This window comes from Gossypium arboreum, chromosome 12, assembly GCF_025698485.1.
Source record: "Gossypium arboreum isolate Shixiya-1 chromosome 12, ASM2569848v2, whole genome shotgun sequence".
NCBI classification, from domain to species: domain Eukaryota; kingdom Viridiplantae; phylum Streptophyta; class Magnoliopsida; order Malvales; family Malvaceae; genus Gossypium; species Gossypium arboreum.
In genome coordinates this window covers 38,436,778-38,452,303 of record NC_069081.1, presented here as the reverse complement: position 1 = coordinate 38,452,303, position 15,526 = coordinate 38,436,778, and the positions used below count along the sequence as shown (strand labels likewise).

General features: G+C 34.5%; 1 pseudogene; it reads right to left on the bottom strand.

The window, feature by feature from the left end:
* LOC108469313 (xyloglucan endotransglucosylase protein 34-like) overlaps nt 1–15,051 on the bottom strand; it is a 60,446-nt pseudogene extending 45,395 nt beyond the window's left edge.
* Nucleotides 15,052–15,526: the final 475 nt, after the last annotated feature.

Genomic DNA, 15,526 nt, shown 5'->3' with positions numbered 1-15,526 from the left:
CTATGGGCCACACTTGTTATGTAAAAAGGGCTAAGGCCTTGCTATCAGATTCGAAAAGGGCTTGACCATCTGTGTCTTGTTATCTGAATAGGGCTTAGGCCTAATGGGCTCGAGCTGAATTGGGCTTTGCATGGGTTTCAGATATACCGAGTTTTCCCAAACTCACCCCTTCCTCTTCCATCCTTGCGTGTGAGCCCTAGAATTGGTGGACTTGGAGTCAAGGGATTCAGAGTGGCCATGAAGATTGATTGCCTATTTTAAATAAGTTTAATATTTATTTTGGATTATTTTATTATGCTTAAAGTTGTAATAAGGTCGCTCTTTTTAATTACTTATATTTTGGGGATTATTAAACCGGCTAGCACTAGGTTCGCTTTTATAAAATCTACTTGTTTTTAAAAGATCACGATGACGACGCAAAGTTTCCAAAGTAAATGTTTCCCAAGAAAATAAATATTTTAAGCAAACGATTTGCAACCTTAATCATTTTCTTAAGCTGGTCATAATCAAACGGTTTTCTTAAAATTATACGAGATGTTAGAGTGTGGCAATGGCGGTGTGCATGTCTAGGATTGGATCCGAAGAGAGATTGGTACTTAAGCAGTCCGACGGACTCACCTCCTCTTCTTCCTGGTTTCCTACCTGGTGCGCAGCTTCCATTCACTTTAACTTACTTTTAAAAGTGTCTTTTACAACACCAACTCAGCTTTTCCAAACTAAGTGTTTTGAACGCATCAATGTGGCGCATCAGATCCGGTCATAACATCCAGGCCGGGTTTGGGGTGTTATAATGAAGTTGGCAAATATAATAATAGTTAAATATATAATGATACAATATTCAAATTTAAAATTTATCCAATAGTGAAAAGAAAAAATGATTTTTTTATTATTTATAGATTCCGAGATAACCCAAAATAAGTTTTCCTTAATAATACAATAAAAAACCGAAAACCTTAAACTTTGACCTTTTTTTTTCTAAACCTTATATATCAAAACCAAACAGAAGTATTGTAGTGATTCAAAGATAAATAATTAACAAGCACATGTATTCATAATTTTAGCATAGAAAATAACACCAAAGCAATTCACGCATATACATGTATTCATAATCAAATAGAAAAACTTACCCTAAATATACCATGTAAACCCAAATTCTATTTATGATTAAACAGAGATTCACATGAATACATGAAAAATATTCTCAAGCCAATAAATCTCAAAAACAAAATCATAATAATTGACATATCTCATAATTCATACAATAAATCATATCATCAAAATTTAACCAAATATTTAGAACCATAAGATGCCAAAAACTATATTATGAACCAAATTCAAAACCAAATTTGTAAACTTGTATTATAGTTGACATGTTATTGAACCAATCTTAAAATTAAATTCCTTAAAACATCCATTGATCAAAACATATATATGAATAAAGCAAGCAGCGAGTTTGATACCATCAATTTTGGTTTATAACTAAACTGTGACATCCCAAAATTGACCCTAGTCGGGATGTGGTTTCGGGACCACAAAACCGAGACACAAAATTAATTAATTATTATTTTCTATGTTTATTGTGCATGAATATACATATGTGAAAATTTAGTGCCTTAATTTCGCCATTTGTAGGTGAAATTTATTAGAAAGGACTTATGTGAGGAAATTGAGAAATGTGCTAGGCTAATGTTAAAGTGGCCTATTGTTACATATTAGAAAATGCTTGGATTTGCATGTCAAATTGCCAAATTTCCTTATGGTGGCCGGCCAAGATAGATTGAGGATGGGCAATGTATTTGTTTGCCTTAGATTTTATAATGAGAAATTGGGTAATGGGAGACAAGCTAAAATAAAGAAAGGAATTAAAAAGAAAGGGAATAAAATAAGAAAAGAAAAGGGGAATGTTCATCCTTACCTTTGCCATTGCCGTGAGTGAGGGAGAGAAAGGGAGGGAAAGAGAGTTCTCTTTGTTGAACTTGGCCGGCTAGAAGGAAGGAAGGAGGGAGAATTTCGGTCACTTGAAGCCTTAAGGAGGTTAGTACATTGTGTTAACTTGTAACATGTTTACTTGTTGTGAGTGAACGATCATGGTTCTTGTTTAGCCATGCAAAATGTTGAATAATGTTGGGGAATGGAACATTAGGCTATGGATAAAGGGGGAACTCTTTGATTGTTTAAGATAGTTTAGATAGTATGTGATTTTTTTGGGTATTGTAAGTTGAGATGTAAGTGTGTGTGTGTGCTTGGCCATAGGGGTTTGCTAGGAAATTTTATTGGTTGAATGATGGGTGGCGAATGAACTATGAGGGGTTATGAGAAGAATGTGGGAAGCTAAGGTGCGAACCACGGTCTCGGTGATAGGAATGATGCGGTTGGTGTTTTGATGTTTGTGGTGATGAGGCATGAAGTGTTCGCCATGGTACTAAAGTGTTGTGCTTGTGTTAAAACTTAGAAATTATTTTGTTATGGCTAGTATAGATATGGATGACCGAACATGAGAGCATGATTGGATGAAGAGCTTGGTTAATTGTAGTTGTATGTGAATTTACATGATGTTACAAATAGATGTGAAAATATATGCTAGATTAGGAAAATTTGATTAGATGTTCATGAGATGAAATTAGGTGTTTAAAAGATGTTATAGTTGACATTGTATATATATACATACATTCGCCATCTAATTGAGTATAAAGATGGTGTTAAATCTAATCGTGATGCCCATATATATATATATATATATACATAAGTATGCCGTTCGTGATGTTACCTTTAATTATGTGTATAATCGACTAAATGGGTAATTAGTGAGGACGGTTGCGAATATACAAGCATACATATGCATGTGTAGTTAAATTATGAATGTTTAGCAAGATGGTTAAACTAGTTGATTTATTGATCAAGCTCAAGGAGTTAAAGAAGGAGAATCAAGCAAGGGAAAGGCGAAGGTCATCGAGTAGCCGACTTGAAATTATTTTACCCAACACAAGGTAAGTCATTAAGCATATATTTGGTGTTGATGTAAATGACCATAATATATACGCAATTGTGTTTAAATGAGTTGATGTGTAAATGAAAATGTATGTGTATGGAATGATGCCATGGTTGAATGTATAAAGGCAGCAACATGCATAAGGTATTGGTCTCGGCACTAAGTGTGCGGGTATAAATGGACACGGTGACAAGATTGGCACTAAGTGTGCGGGTTTAAAAATTGTACAGCACTAAGTGTGCGAACTGAAAATATATAGCACTAAGTGTGCGAACTGAAAATATATAGCACTAAGTGTGCGAGCTGAAAATATATAGCACTAAGTGTGCGGATTCACTATATGCTCTTGCATTACAATTGGCACTGAGTGTGCGACATTATCGAGTTAATCCCGGACAGCGGATCGGGTAAGTACCTTGAGCTCATGACGAATAGGCAATACGTTCATGCTCGGGGTTGAGCTTGGTAAGCTTTAAATCTATGTGATGATTGCAATTGTATGATTGTGGTGTGAATGAGTTGGTGTGTAAAAATGCCTCAAATATCTTATTGTATAGAATATAAAATGTGGATGTATGACTTGGTATGAGATTGAACCGAAAGGTCCGAGGAATTATGGTATAGTTTCGATATGGATGAAGTACCTAGCCTCGTTTATTGTTTGATGTTGCGAAAATTTTATTAATGGATGGTTGATGAATGCTTATGACTTACTGAGTTATAAACTCACTCGATGTTTTCTTGTCACCCATTTTAGGTCTCTTGGACTCGTATTGTTGCGTTCTCGGAACCGTCGTTGAAGTCATCACACCGGCTGGAAACCTTTTGGTATTGTCTTCGTAGTTGAACTAGGAGAACATTTGGCATGTATAGGCTATTATGTTTTGTTGAATTGTGGGTTGTAAACTTTCAGCCATGTGAAAATGGCCTATGTGGTCGTCGAGTGGGATGCTAGAACCTATAGCCACGAGTCTTAGAAATTTTAATTTTGATAAGGTGGCCATAATTTGTGTCATGTATGATGGATGATTAGTAAGGCCAAGGAAAGATTCACGAAATTGGCATAGTCTACTGCAGTAACTGTTGCGGACAGCAGCAGTGAGATGAGATTGAAAAATCACTAAAAATAGTAGAAGTATAATTAAATAGTGAATAAATTATGAAATTTAACCTTGATGAATCTATTTTTATATGGACGAAACGAAATGACCATATGAGCAGTATACTGAGAGATATTAAAGTTCTCGTGAGACAGGGCCAGAACGGTTTCTGGGTCCCCTGTCTCGACTTTGAAAATTTACCATAAATTATCCAGAAGGAATTAGAAGTCGTGCCTTATATGTGAAGATTCCCCTTTGCGTCTAGTTTCATTAGAAACAAACTACATGAGCATTGAAGCCCTGTACAAGAAGATATTCAGGTTGTAATGCGCGAAGGTCAGTGTAGTCGACCCCTGTAACATGGGCGACTTTAACTAATAAACTGTACCAATTGGCCTGACCAAAAATTCTATAAATAAATCCATGGATAGACATATGAGTCTAAATTCAGGGAAAATTTACGGAATCAGTTTTTGAGTTTTGAAACTCGAGATATGATTTTTAAGGCGACAGTGACGCAGTTAGCTAGCCTGCCTGGAACAGCAATCAATATTACAAAGAGAGAAATAAGGGAAGTGAGCCCGGTAACACCACGTGTTCAAATCCGGTGACGATCTCGGGTTTGGGGTGTTACATAAACTATGTACTCTAAAATTAACAATCAAATACATATTATACATTGAAAAGTTTGTATAGTCCTATTCCTCGTTAAACTTTGACAAACAATTTTGATTGGTTTTGGCAAATACCAAATAATTGAATTAAAACAAATTGCTATTATCACAAAAATCGTAAAAATATCATTAACTTCTCCAATAATAGATAAATGTGCATTCAGATTTAAAATTCGAAACTAGAATTCAATAAAATTGGACTGAGACCAAAATTCATAGCCATTGCCATATAACAATATAACAAAACACAAATCTATTATTCCTAATACTTGAAACATAGATTTTAAAGATATTACCATAGATAATCAAAATTAAAAAATTGATTCTAATAGTTGAACATATATTACTGCAATTGAAGAATAGCAGTTAAACCAACTTCCATAAAATCAAGAATGCACAGATTCTTAGTTTTGGAAATTCTAGAATAATAAGTTCACTTAATTCCTCATTATCAATTAGCAATGAAATAAGATTGAAACATAATTGAATCTAGAGAATCAACAAATAATAATTGAAGCTCTATGAATACTCAAAATATACATGCCTGCGATTTCTTTAAAATATATAATAATAGACTAAAGAAAAAAAAGTCTGCATTCAATGCACTTCAAAACCAAATCTGATTCTCGTTTGTTTTATTACAAGGAATATATAACATAAGCAAAGCCTTTATACATATACACACACGTGTATTGCATTAAAGAAAAACACCAAAGTAATACTAGTGAAACATTAATAATATATTCATATTTTAAATTCAATTATCAGGTTTCAATTCCATTAAAATTTATCTTGATTCCTTCGAGAATCAAAACCTTTTTTTTAACAGATTTTCCTTTTAAAACCAACACCTATATAGTTTAGGTTTTCTGACGAAAAGTGAAAAGCCATAAAAATTCATATTAATCCAAAAATTCAACATTAAATGAAAATCAAATTAAAAGTAACCCTAAAAGATTGAATCATAATTAATCAAAACCTAAAAAAATTATCTAGAATTTGAAATATTCAACATTTTATATAATTGAAATATCATATCTATAAAATTTGAAAAATGAATCAATCCAAAATAATAGAAAATCAATTCATTCTCACTAATTTAATATGACGAGGCTCTGATATCACTTGTTAGAACTGTAAAATCAAAATCTAATATAAAACTTAAAACAAACCATAAATCAGGATCTATCATGTCAAATCTTTAAGAATAAATCAAGAAACAAAACTAGATTCGAAAGTGTACCTGAATTAATTGATTTCTTGAAATCTACGAATCATGGGGTTTTGATCTTCCAAATTAGTACACAAGAAATTTAGAGAATATTTACTCTTTCTTTCCTAATGATGGGATATTAGAAAAGAAATCTTGATGCGTGTAATTTGAGGATCATAATCCTAATATATAACTTTGGCACATTAGCCCTAATTTCTAATCAACCTATCATTAATTTGAAATTAGTTACTAGAGTATCTAGCCATATTTTATCCATAATTTTTTTAATAATAAAAGCCCAAAAAACCTTAACCAAATTAGATCACTGTAACCTCATAAACCTGGCGTAGACGTTATTGCTAGATTGAGAACGCTACATTAGCCACCAAAATGGCTAAGCTAACTTACGTTACTTTTTAAGACTTTAAATAAACTCATTTTAGAGAAAACTGTAGTTGTACTTTGAGTTAGCTTAAAAGCATTCATTCATTAGGTCGTGTATGCTTAGGATTCATTTTATTGTTGAGAGTGTTATTTTAGTAAAACCGTTTGCTTGTCACTCTTCTTTAAAGAAAAGACTCGAAGTTAAACTAATGCAGTAGAAAAATCATTTTTCAAGTCATTTTGGAAAATTAGTTTCCTTATTGATTTGTTTTTCAAAAACAGATCCTTTGCATTGTAGCGGAAACTAGGAAACAATATCAAATTTTACTTAAGTCTGATACCATGTATTATCCGGTTATTATGCTTGAGTAATCCATGCATGTAAAAATCCCCAAAAGAAAAGTTACCAAGCCACAGACCAGAAATAATTAAAAATTACGAGCCAAAACCAATAAAGACTTAATAATACTTAATTAAATAATAATAATCTGAGATCCAAGTTGATTCTCTGAATGTTGAGTCTGGTCCTAATTTTATGGTTTACCTTTAAAGTTAAACACTATTGGGGGTGAGCTTATGAAAAGCTCAGTGTGAGTCAAATAATCATTTAAACGGGAAAAAACATCAAATACAATGAAACATATTAGCATTAATAGAAGAAAACATAACCATCATAGGAATTCCATATCATTACATAATCGTTATCAAATTGATGTCAAACAGTGTATAAGCATAGGTCATCATTCATTCGAGTAACAATCATTATTTTTGATTCCGTTCAATAAACAAAATATAATACGTAGCATAAATCAATAACATTCGAATATGTCGTGCACATGATGCAATGCAAAAAGGTTCCTACCCATACCATCCGCTACACACCACGAGTTCCTCAGAACCTGTCTGCCAAACTCCAAAACATTATTAGCATAGCACAATGTGGTAAAACCACCATGTAATCAATAATGCATAAAATCTGTCGGATATCAAACTGCGATACAATCGCCAATAACATATAATATGCGATAAAATTGCCAATCCCCTCGGTACTCCAGGTGCAGTGCACTGACTATGAATAATACGGACTTAATATGCCGCCAGTCCTCCATGGAACTCCTCCGTCAACCACAAAATCCCAACCCATTGCATATGCAATATGTCACACAATCTCATACATAATCATGTCTCAATACTTTTCACATTTGATCGGTACGCTAGGTGCAGTGCACTGACTACGAATAGTACGGACTTAATATGCCGCCGATACTCCACGGAACTCCTCCGTCAACCAAAAAATCCCAACCCAATGCATATGCAATATGTCACACAATCTCATACATAATCATGTCTCAATACTTTTCACATTCATTTGACATGCTTAGCATGTCCTTAATAATCACATACTTTCAGTAAATGGAAACAGTGTTCCAATCTTTCAAATTACCATTGTGTTGATATCAGCCAATATCGTTCAATTTCACATACTTTACGGATTTTCATTGTGCATAAATAGCACCATTTTTAGTACACAATATAACAAATATCTCATGTATTTAAATCATACATAAGCTTAATATCTCAATTCATTGTATCATTCAATCAAACATTCTCATATCTCTTAACTCAAATATGCAGTTACAAACTCAATCAAACATCCATACTATCAAACTAACACTTTTGCCAACATGTCAGTCTTTTAAGGCTCGAAACATAACTGTTTGGCCACTGACAAAATCAATAATTTGGCTATTAAGCCAATCCAATAAGCAAGCTAATTTATCAAATATAGCATGATATTTAACATTTTCAAACGATTTTATGAGTTTAAGACCCACACCTTATTTTTCACTTCCTCGCAACACACTAGCGAATCTTCCAATTTTCCTTAATAATTCCTTAAACGAACCTAAACCAAAATTCAGTATAAATACAATAAATTTACCATTAAACCAGGCCCCAAAAACCCAATTATTAGTTCAAACCAATCATTGGAATTATAACTATTTTATGAATCCAAACTAGTTAGATTCCTTACATTGTATCAATGCAAACCGTACTTACAATCATTCTTTTCCTTTACGGATGGTTTGGGCCGTTTGGGTCAGCACATAATTCAATAATATACTGTAAAATCAGTAGCTAGTTAATTATTAGATTCCTTCATTTAATCAAATCATAACCTTTACCCAAAAACTATGTCGAAATAAGAAACTAGTTACCCTTATTGCACTTACGCTTCACGATTTGTGGGATCTGAATGGATAATCGATCAAGAAGGTTTTTCCCTAATTTAAATGGGTTTAAAAGCTGATTAGGATGGTTAAAGAACTCAAATTAATGCTGGAAAAATATAGGCAAGAACGAAGAAATAAAACAGCTCCCTTTCTTACACATAGGCGTACGGACCACTACCAATGGTAGCTAAAATTGGGTCTGAATTTTAAAACGGTTTGAGATCTCATTAAATTATGGAAAAATAACTTTGAAATCATTTAAAATCCCCCAAATTATATATCTATAAATTTAGGTTTTGAATGGACAAGATTAATTAAGAAATTGAATAGAGAAGAGATCTTACCCAAGCTAGTCGAGAGAAACGACAATGGCACTTTCTTGGCAATGTTCAAGATCGATCTTGGAGTTCAGGATTTCAGATTTGGGGCTGATCTTAATGAGAAAAAATTACCGCAATATGGTGGAGAATATGTTAACAAATCTTGTGGCAAAAAGAAAAAGAAGAAAGAGATGGTAAAACTAGGTATAGGCGACGACAATGATAGGAGAAAGAAAGAAAATTGAAGAGAAAAGAGGAGAGGAAGAGGGTGAACGGCTTGAGTAGTTAAAATTTGAATTAAAGGCTAAAAAATACAATAAAAAGTTATATTTATACTTAGGGTTAAAGGGTATGGATGGCACATACATTAAAAAAATAAGGGATTTTACAAAATTTAATTATTTCGCAAGGGAAATGATTCGAACTTGAGAACTCATTTAATTTCCATACTTTCTCATTTTTGTTTTAACCATTAGGATTTTTCCACATTCTTGAAATAATTTTGGAATATTTATTTTAAAAACAAGGCATGTCACATACTAGGGTTTAAGGCAAAAATTGCAAGATAATAAAGATGGTTAGAGAGAAGGGATTTGAACTTGGGTTTCGAGGAATGTTTCACTAGCACTTAACCAACAAACCAATACCTCATTTATTTCCTAAAAATGCATAGATAATTTAAAAATTAAGGTATGATCACTCTCTCTCAATTCACAAACCTGATTCTACTAACCCCCGATTATTGGGATGTTACAATTCTCCCCTCCTTAAGGAAATTTCGTCCTCGAAATTTTCTTGGTCACAAAATTTGTTACCCCTTTTCCTTCAAACCAGGCCACCAAGCTTTCACTGTGCAACTCTAGTTCCAACAAAATTCCAGACAATGCGTCTCCTTAAATTCCCAACATATATTTTGCATATCTAATTAAGGAAACGTTACTAACAGATTCCTCTATCCTAATTCCCAATTTTAACAAAAACTCTACTGGATTATGCTTACCACAATATCTACAAATCAGAACCTTAGCTGATCTAATAGTTTCTCCAATAATAACTACTACAACCTTTCATTGAGGTCTAACTCATCTGGCCCACTTTAAGGGTCACGAATTTGGTCCAGTGGAAGCAAACTCTCTACGTTTTCGAATTTTATTCTTTTTCTTTCTTTTGCACTCTAAGCATTTAGTCTCTTCCTCCATATTATTCCTTTCAACCATAACCTTGAAAACATTTTCTAAGACTCCCAATATTGCTTGAGACACTGTATCATCGCCAACCTCTTGGTTTTCACCTTTAGAAGTAGGCGTAATTCTTTGAGAAGCAAATGACTCAAATTGGGTAGCTCGACGCTGAGCCCCGTGGTCCCTCATTCTATGCTTATTGATTATGTATCCTATGATCTTAAACTTGGTATACAATTTTATAAAAAAAAATAATCACTATCTAACTTCAATCAATTTTCAGTTTTCTATATTACAATTCAAAGAAAAAGTTAAATACTAACTCTTTCAGTTCTATGTCTACAATAATACACCTCAAGTGTTTACCTGTAACTTAATAGCATCTTTTCTATGACAACCGGAATCAGAATCTCGAACCTGAGTTTCAAAGAAAAAAAAACAAGGGATGTCGCATACTAGGGTTTAAGGCAAAATTTGCAAGATAATAAAAATGGTGAGAGAGAAGGGTTTTGAACTTGGGATTCAAGGAACGTTTCACTAGCACTTAACCAACAAACCAATACCTCATTTATTTCCTAAAAATGTATCGATAATTTAAAAATTAAGGTATAATCACTCACTCTCAATTCACAAACTCAATTATACTAACCCTTGATTGTTGAGATGTTACAATCACTTTTAATTTGGACTAATCTATTATGATAGTAAATAATAATAACATGTAATTAATTAATTATATATGTGATGTCCATATTTTTCAACAATCTGTTCATATGTTTTGAAATGATTTTAAAAAATTACTTTCAAGTTGAAAGCTTTTTTGAGTCCCATTAAAGGTCATAAAAGTATGTCAGCCACTCTAAAGTATTTAATGATAGCCAAAGATAAAAAAAAAACCTAAAAGATCACCAAAAGTTGAAATTAGATAAGTAGGAAATGAGAGACTAACACAATCTGATAGGAGTTCCAAAGCACAGAGTAGGAATGGTAGGCTTTTGTTGGGTCAAACCAAAGATAAATCCTTTGTTCTCTATCACCCTTTCCTACAGTGAACACATTTGTCTGTAAAATGTATAGCTGGCCCATTCTATTCCCTAAGAACTCAAAATCTATCTCGTCATGCTCCAAATTTTGAGAAGATAACTGTAATGCAAGAGATCAATTAAACAAATTTTAAGCTTTACTTGCAAGAAGTCAAGTTGTATCAATGTAGCAGTGGGGCAAAAATTATACTCACATAGATAGCAGTAATAGTTCCAACATAGTCTCCAGAAACTAGCTCTACTTGCTTATCAAAATGTTCGAACAAGTAGGATCCTTTTGACTGGAAACCAGTACCAATATATTTGTCAAGGTAAAGCTCAATCTAGTAGCCTCCATTGTAGCACTTAATGTGATCAAAACCCCATGTAGGCACATAGTTTCTCTCGAATGGAGCTGCTATTGGCTTTCTAGGTGGTGCTGACTGTAACACCCCAAACCCGGCCCAGACGTTATGGCCGAATCTGACGTGCCACATTGAAGTTAAAAATCCATGTTTCGTTTTAGTGCTTTAAAAGCTGACTTTTGTTAAGCTAACAAAGTGAATGGGAGCTGGGCACCAGGTAGGAATCCGTAACAAAGGAGGTGAGCCATGAAGGCTATTTAAGTACCAAGCTCTTCGATTGGATCCAATCCTAGACATGCCCACAACCATTGCCACACTTTGGTGCTAGGTTAGTTTTGAAAAAAACGAGTTGCAATCCATTTAAGTCGATATTTTTGATAAATCGATTAATTGTATCGTTATGCTTATTTTGAAAACAATTATCATTTTGGAAATGCGCCCTAGGTCTAACTCATATTGTTATCGAAACATATAGGGTATAAAATAAAATAATCCCGAAAAATAATTAAAATGGCCTTATTACAACCCAAAACCAAATAATAATATTAATAAGATAAAACTTATAAAGAAATAAATCACTACTTATTGCAATTTAAAGAACCGAAAATGAGTGTGGCCATCTCGAGTCCCTCGTAGCTCCAAACCATCTAAGCTTAGGGATTACCTTGACAGTTAGAAACGGGTGAGTTTACAAAAACTCGAGTGTAATCCCAAGAATAAACAAACAGTGAAAACACGTTGTCAAGACAATCAGGGCCAAAGCCCTATTTAGTCTTGGCATATACTGGGCCGAAGCCTTTTGTTTAATGGTTACTGGGCCAAAGCCTTTTCATAAATCATATCACAGGGCCGAAGCCTTATCATAAATCATATCACTGGGCCGAAGCCTTATCATAAATCATATCTCTGGGCCGAAGCCTTTTCATAAATCATATCATCAAGCGAAGCCTTTCTCAGAAACGATATGGCCCTTAGGCCCATTTCAATATCACATGTAATGTCAATGGATGTATGCAAGCCCATTTGGGAAGACTACTCGACCCACCATCCGCTACTCTCCACCCGTACCAACCAACACACCATGTGGGGAATGATTCAACCCACCCAACCAACACACCACTGGCAGCATAGCTGCTTTATCATATATCTGGAGGCCTAGCCTCTTTTAATAACTGGGGCAAAGCCCTGGGGCAAAGCCCTTTTTGGTAAACTAGGGCAAAGCCCTTTTCGGTAAACTGGGGCATAGCCCTTTTAGCACTTCCTCCATTTATAAAACCCAACCCATGCAACATGTCATGTAGGCAGAATGTCATGCCCATATTTGAATCAAACAATCACAGTCAATTCATTCATATCACCAACATATATTCACAATCAAATCCGTCAACCACACAGTCTAAGTCAGTCACTTGCCCACAAGGGCAAAACAGTTATTTTTCACATTATAAGGGTAATTTCGTAATTTTACCAAATATCAGGGTTTTCCATGTTCATCAACAATTATCAATATTTTCGAGTGTTTAAACAATGATCTTTAACCCACTTTATCAAACTCGGGCTTTTGGGCCCAAAACCTCTAATGGGCCCTACGAATGCCGATTTAGCCCATTAAGCCCACATGATCCAAATTTTACAATAGTACTAACCGTGTTAACATGCAACTTTTCCAGATTCCATTTTCTATCAGTTTTACCCAAATGGGCCCGAAGCCCATTGAGGCCCAACTTACCATCGTGCACAAAATTGCGCTCTTACCTACTCCATCGATCCAAACACTAATCATATCGTATCTATCGCATCTTTCAGCAAAGGAAAAATCACAAGTTCCCGAAATGCCAGAATTTTAGCATTTCGACTTTTCGGCGAATATTAATCTAAGCTACTGCGAGGGTTATTACACAACTGTTATGGGTTGAAGTTGAAATGTTTCCAAAATCAATCACCTACGATAACCACCACCTATCACTCAAACTTAACTAATCCAATATCAATATATGTAAATCCTAAGCACATCAGTCATACGAAACATAAGGGCATATTCGTCATTTTACCATACAGGGGTATTATGGTCACTTTACCCTACAAGGGCTTTACGGTCTTTTTACCTATTAGGGGTATTTTAGTCATTTCATCCTACAAGGGTGTTTTGGTAAATCTACAAACCAAGGGCATTTCAATAATTTTGTAAACCAATGGTATTTCTATAATTTTTAGAAAGTCAAGGGTATTTCTGTAATTTTGTAAATCAAGGATATTTTGGTAATTTTACAAATTGAGGGTATTTCAATAATTTCACAAACCAATGGTATTTTGGTAATTTTACAAACTAGGGGTATTTTGGTAATTCTACCCTATAGGGGTATTTCAGTAATTTCACAATCGAGGGTAAAACGGTAATTTCACAATCGAGGGTAAAACAGTAATTCTGTAAATTAAGGGTAAAACAGTAATTCTATAAATCGAGGGTACTTTGGTAATTTTACAAGTCAGGGCATTTCTGTAATTTGGTAAACTAAAGTATTCTAAACAGGGATAACAATACGAATGGCCCTAAAGCCCATTCTCAGCCCAAATGGGCCCACACGCTCATGTGGCCCTTTTAGCCCAAATCTAGCCACAAATATGAGATTCACCTAGCCTAGTCCAATATTTACTACACAATCAAACAACTTATCCAATTGGGCCCGTAGGCCCATTGGGCCCACATAGCCCCTTTCGGCCCATCGCGACCCGAAGTAGCTATCCTACAGCTAGAGTAGTGAGAAATACAAACCTGATAGGAGACTGGAGTTAATCCACGCTCCGAGCACTCTTAGCCGACGCCCAACCCAAACGAGCACGCCATACAACGAAAGGGTTCAGCCAAGAAAGGTACCTTTACTCTCCTCATGGTTCCCTTTATTTAAAGCCAGCTTCGCATCCACTCTTAAGTTAGCTTCCCGATGTGGGATCCTTCCAACATCAGAGTTTGAATTCAACACCAACTCTTGCCGCCCCCTGTTAGCAAAATAAATGCTCCTTGCTTGCCATGGGATTTGAACCCATGCCTCCCCTCAGATGCTCCACACGCTACTTGCCACTAAGCCACAAGGCTTTTTGTGTCATATTTTATCCCCAATTAATTATAAGGTCTAAAGGCCAAAGTCCAGGTTCCCTTAAAAAAAACCAAAATAAATTGCAAGAGCCAAGGCTTGAACCCAGGCTCCCATACAACCTTAATGACGCCACAACCACTAGACTACAAGCTTCCTTGTGTCATTTATTTAACACAATAATTTAAAATCCCTCATCCAAGCATCCAGGTTTTTTTTCCTCTTAATACCAAAATTTTTGCTAAAGCCCAAGTTTGAACCCAAGATTTCTCTAACACTTCTCAGGGCCATTAACCACCAAAGCGGACATTTAATTATGTTATTTCATTGCACAATTAAATACTTATATACAACCTCCTTACAGACCCGCACTCAAGGCCCAATACTTCTAGGCCCAAATTCGGGGTGTTACACTGACATTGTTCCAAAGGCCATAAACAAAAAACCCAGCAAAAGAATCCAAATTGGTGAAGACATGCTTCTGCACAACATCAATCTAACATTTAGATAAAACCAATATAAAAAAGAATAAAAGATAGAAAAAAGAACTTAGAGGTCTTGCATACCCAAATGAACAAGGAAGTAATGTGATGGTCTAAGTTGAAGTATGAAGGAAACTAACCCAAGGTTGAGGCTTTATAGAGCATTTGGTTTCAATGATTGTGGTTGTTCTTGTATTATTGTAACAACCCATTTTTTAGTGAAATCAGAAGAGTGGTTTCAGGACCACAAATTCGACCCAAAAATAAGGTTTATTTTTACTTCATTACATGGTCCATATTATAATAGGCATGTCATGTGAAAATGTTGATAGTAAAATTTTATATATTAAGTGCTAAATTACAAGAAGGACTAAATCACATAAAATGCGAAAGTTGAATTCTAGTAGCTATAAGGATTAAATAGCTATGAAATTAAAATCTAGAGGTCCTTATATGGTAATTAGACCATT